The sequence below is a fragment of the Artibeus jamaicensis genome, unplaced genomic scaffold (assembly GCF_021234435.1).
Source record: "Artibeus jamaicensis isolate MK-2021 breed Jamaican fruit bat unplaced genomic scaffold, CSHL_Jam_final contig_1410, whole genome shotgun sequence".
Classification (NCBI taxonomy): domain Eukaryota; kingdom Metazoa; phylum Chordata; class Mammalia; order Chiroptera; family Phyllostomidae; genus Artibeus; species Artibeus jamaicensis.
The window spans coordinates 2,386,440-2,391,994 of NW_026521281.1; the positions used below are offsets into that span (position 1 = coordinate 2,386,440).

Here is a 5,555-nt window from a genome sequence, read left to right on the forward strand (position 1 = left end):
GAGGTAAAAGACTTGTACTTGGAAAACTATAGGACACTAAAGAAATAAATTAAGGAAGGTACAAATAAGGAGAAGCATGTACCATGTTCTTGGGTAGGAAGAATTAACATCATTAAAATGCCCATACTACTCAAAGCAATCTATAGATTCAATGTCATTCCCATTAAAATACCAATGACATACTTCACATATATAGAACAAATATTCCAAACCAAGAAATACTTTGAATTGCCTCAGCAATTTAGAGAAAGAAGAGCAAAGCCGGAGGGATTACAATATCTGGTATCAAACTATACTACAAGTCCACTATAGTAAAAACAGCCCAGTACTGGCATAAGAATAGACATATAGATCAATGGAACAGAACAGAGAGCCCAGACATAAACCTATGTCTCTATGGTCAATTAATATTCAACAAAGGAGGCAAGTGCACATAATGGAGTAAAGACAGTCTCTTCAATAAATGGTGCTAGGAGACTTGGACTGGTACATGCAAAAAGATGAAACTAGACTATCAGCTTACACTGTACACCAGAATAAACTCAAAATAGATAAAAGATTTAAATATAAGTCATGATACCATAAAAATCCTAGTGGAAAACAGAGGCAATAGAATTTCAGGTATCTAGTGTAGCAATATTTTTGCATCAGCAAAAATATCTCCTAGAGCAAGGGAAACAAAGGAAAGAATAAGCAAATGAGACTACATCAAATTAAAAAGCTTCTGCACAGCTACAAAAACCATCATCAAAATGAAAAGGGAACCCACTGTACATGAGAACATATTTGCCATTAATACATTGGAGAAGTGTTTAATCTCCAAAATATATAAAGAACTTATATGACTCACATCAGGAAGACAAACAACCCAATTTAAAAATGAGCAAAGGACCTGAATATACTTTTCTCCAAGGAAGACATACAGATGGCCCATACACATGAAAAAATACTCAACATCACTAATCATCAGAGAGATGCAAATTAAAACCAGAATGAGTTATCACCTCACACCTGCTAAAATGGCTATCATTAATAAGTCAACAAACAACAAGTGCTGGGGATGATGCGGAGAAAAAGGAACCCTTGTGCACTGTTAGTGGGAATGCAGACTGGTACAGCCACTGTGGAGAACAGTATTGAGATTCCTCAAAAAAATTAAAAACAAAACTTCCTTTGACTCAGTGATTCCACTTCTGTAAATGTATCCTAAGAATCCTAAAACACCAATCCAAAAGAACTTACACATCTTTATGTTTATAACAGCATTATTTACAATAGCCTGCAAACTGCCAAAGTGCCCATTAGTAGATTGGTAGATAAAAAAGCTGTGGTATACTCACAAAATGGAATAGTACCCTGAAGTGAATAAAAAAAGAAGGAACTCTTACCGTTCACAATAGTATGGATGAAACTGGAAACTATTATGCCAAGTGAAATAAGCCAATCAATGAAAGACAGATATCCTATGATCTCACTTATAAATGGAACTTAATGAACAAAATAAACTAAGGACCAAAATAGAATCAGAGGCATAGAAACATGGCATAGACTGACAGCTGTAAGAGGGGAGGGAGAAAATGGGGACTGGTTGAAATAAGGTGAAGGGATCAAAGGACATATATGAATGACCCATGTACATGGAAATGTGTTTGGGGTTGCCTGAGGAAGTGCAGGGGGGCTGGGTGGACAGGGACAAAGAGGAAATATTGGGATATCTGTAATAGCATAAACAATAAAGTATTTCAAAATAAATAAATAAACAGCATCTATGATTTCTACCAAAATTCCATGAGGTAAGAACTTAGACATAAAATCTCAATCTAACTGGAAGGGATCTAGAAAATTCAAATTAGGTGAATATTTAGAGGAAAGAGGAGAAAAACCAATATCAGTGAGCATAACAATCTCTGTCTCAGCACTAAGATAAAATATTGAACTCTTCATGGGTAATAGCAGAGATGTTCCTTTTCTCCTATTCACTTACTTATTCAAACCTTTATTAATTTCAGTATTAATTAGCCATGGCTGATGTGGCTCAGTGGATTGAGTGCTGGCCTGCGAACCAAAGAGTTGCTTGTTCAATTCCCAGCCAAAGCACAAGCCTGGGTTGCAGGTCAAGTCCCCAGTAGGGGGCATGTGAGAGGCAATCACACATTGATGTTTCTCTCCCTCTCTTTCTACCACCCTTCCCCTCTGTCTAAAAATAAATAAATAAAACCTTTAAGAAAAACATCAGTATTAATTAAAGACATTTCTGTATTCTCTGGGTAATCAACTACCTTATTTATTTTATTGCTCAAATTATTCCCACTGTGACAATTGGGAATATGTTAAGGTTGGTTTTTGTGTTCTTTTGATCACAGGGTTTATTACATTTTTACTTACTTGAAACATTTTCATACAGCAGTGAGAAACTTGGGATGTATTATCTGCAATATTTTTACTTAATTGTCTAACCTGTGAACATGTAAAGTAGTTGTAGAATTGCTAATCCATACACATGTAAATAAACAAATTTTCCAATTTACCAACCAAAATACTAATTGATGTGAGTGTACAGTTCTTTTTGTCTCTAGCCTGACAGTATTAGAATAAGATCATGTTTTCCAAGGTCACTGATTACAACTTAGTTTTTTTCTTACTTTCAAAGTACTTATGACATTTATTTGTAATATAGTTGTATTTATTTGTCAATGTCTGTACCTTTGGTTCTGCTGCCACTGTAGTTAATTTCTTTTAGTTTGCATGCAGTAAAATACTTTTTTCTTTCATGGCAGAATGTTTTTATTTTTGAGTAGAAATATGCTTCCCTATATTTTCAATCCATAGATACCAGTTCTTAGCTCTGAAACAAGACACTGAATTATCTTGGGACATTTATTTTTCTTGTGTTTTCTTCAGTCAGATGTTTCTCCCACTTTAAGGAGCAATCACTTTGCTTGGTCCCTGCTATATTTGGGGGACCTAAAACAATTCCTGGTACAGGAAAAATGAATATGTGACTTTTTAAAATGAATTAAGGTGTAAATTGCCCTCACCTTACCTTTCACGATGAGTCTGATGATGCTGAGTCTAATGAAAGATAAGACATTCAAGGGAGTTGAACAAAGATCAGATTGTAGAATTACTGATGAAAGGGTGACATATGATGCTATGGGAGTGGACTAAGATCTTTAGGGAAGAAGGTAAAACAGAGAAATGCAGGAATGATAAGGGAATATAAGGACCAAACCCCTGGACCCTTACAGTAATGCACCATACGTTCTATTTTATAGATGAGAAAACTAAAGCTCAGAAAACCCAAAGTTATAAAACTCAATTATTAGAGTTTAGGTTTGAACTCTGGTATATTTGTAGTCACTTGGCCTTTTTGTTGTTAATTCTAAGAAAACTTTAATACTCAGAGAGAGGTGAAGTCACCAAGTAGAAAACATTTACTTGGTGTTTACCTCATGTCTGGCATTGTGTAGGCATTTACAGATATCACATTCCATCCTCACTACAACCCTACTGGCTTGATACTCTTACCCCCATCTTACAGATGATAAACTGAGGCATGTAGAGACCCAATGACAAGCTAAAGGTCCTAGTCATTAGGTGGTAGAGCTGAGATTGGAGCGCAGCTCTCCCTGACAATGAACTCTGAGTTTTTAATCCTTTCCTTTATACCCACACATTTCGTTAAAACCATGAAAGTTTCATTAAAACCATCAAGTCTCTGCTGCTGTTGGTCTCTATGAGAACCTAGTTGCTGAAATGTTTAGAGGAGACCACGCTCTAACCTAAGTGGTCTTTACAGACAACAGAAGGAGGGGCACTGTAGTGGAATGGGGCCACTCATCCAAGTGTAAAAACAATTCTATTGCCTCCTATGTGAATGAAAAATATACTGCTAATGTTATTTTTTCATAGTCTTCTATTCACAAAATACACTTTTTTAATGTACAGTTCTATGGGGTTGACGAAAACATGCAATCCTATGTCTACCACCATCGCACCATACAGAATAGTTCCATGCCCTTTAAAAATTCCTTTATATTTTTTTATTTATTTCTTAAAATATTTTATTTATTTATTTTAAGAGAGAGGGGAAGGAAGGGAGAAAGGGAAATAAATATCAGTGTGTGGTTTCCTCTCACGTGCTCCTTACTGGGAACCTGGCCCACAACCCAGGCATGTACCCTGACTGGGAGTCTAACCTGTGACCCTTAGGTTCGAAGGCCAGCACTCGATCCACTGAGCCACACCAGCCAGGGCCATATCTCGCCTTTTTAATCAACACCTCCCAATGAAAGCCATTTATCTCTTCCAGCAAATGAAAAGCACTCAGCTCTTTCCAATCTGTATATCTTTTAATAAAAATTTCATTGTAAATGGAATAATAAATTATGTAACATTTGGGGGTCTGCCTTCTTTCATTTAGCAAAATGTAAGGTTCATACATGATGTATGTGAATTAAGTTTATTTCTTTTATTTCTGAATAGTATTCCATTGTGTGACTGTATCACAGTTTGTTTATTCATTTACACTTTTCATGGGCATTTGAGTTGTTTCCAGTTGTTGGCTACTAGGAATAAAGCTGTCATAAACATTTGAGTGCAGGTTTTTGTGGACATAAATTTAATATATTTGGATAACTAGATGAGAGTGGGATTGGTGAGGTGTATGTTAAGGATACATTTAAAAAACTGCTTATAAACTTAGATTCAAGATGGTAGAAAAGGTAAACTGAGACCACCTCTTCCCCCAATCACATTATAATTACAAATAAATTATAGAACAACCATCACTAAGGATCATCTGAAGGTTAGCTGAACAGAATTCCTATAACTAAGGATATAAAGAAGAAACAACATTGAGACAGCTTGGAGAAGCAGACATATGCAGTGGACAGGTCTCACATCTACAGCGTAGTGATTGATTAAGACATGGTAGGGATGCCACCAAAGCAGCAACTGAGGAGTGGTAGCCATGGCTATGTGCTACCCCATGGCCATGGGCCACAACAAGGGTTACAAGGTGAACAAGAATGTGAGTGAGCCACCACAAACTTCTCACTAAGCACACCAAGTTCATGCAGGACATGATCTGAGAAGTGTATGACTTTGCCCCCTATTAGCAGTGTGCCACAGAGCTGCTCAAAGTCTCTAAATGCAAGAGAGCCCTGAAGTTCATCAAGAAAAGAATACAGGCACACATCCATGCCAAGAAGAAGAGAGAGGAGTTTAGCAATATCTTTGCAGCCATAAGGAAGAAGATAGCAGCCCAGGACTGAACTCCAATCTTCTCTGTGTGTAATAAGACCTGTTAAAAAAAAGTAGAAATGGTAGGGATATATGGGCTCCCTAGTCTGGGCAAAATTGCCAGGAAGAGAAGTTCCCATAACATCTGGCTTTGAAAACCATCAAGGATTGCATCTCAGAGAGACAAGGGCTGTGGGAGAACGAGACACAGTGATCTTAAAGGGCAGGTACACAAATTAACTTGCTCTAAGTTCTGTTGCAGAGGCAGCAACTCAAAAAGCACCAGGAGCTTACAGAAAGAAATGAAATTG

The 5,555-nt window shown here is 36.9% G+C and overlaps 1 pseudogene; it reads left to right on the forward strand.

Annotated features, from left to right (window-relative positions):
• The first annotated feature begins 4,972 nt into the window (after positions 1 to 4,972).
• LOC119055460 (60S ribosomal protein L36-like) lies at positions 4,973 to 5,276 on the forward strand (annotated as a pseudogene).
• The last annotated feature ends 279 nt before the right edge of the window (positions 5,277 to 5,555 follow it).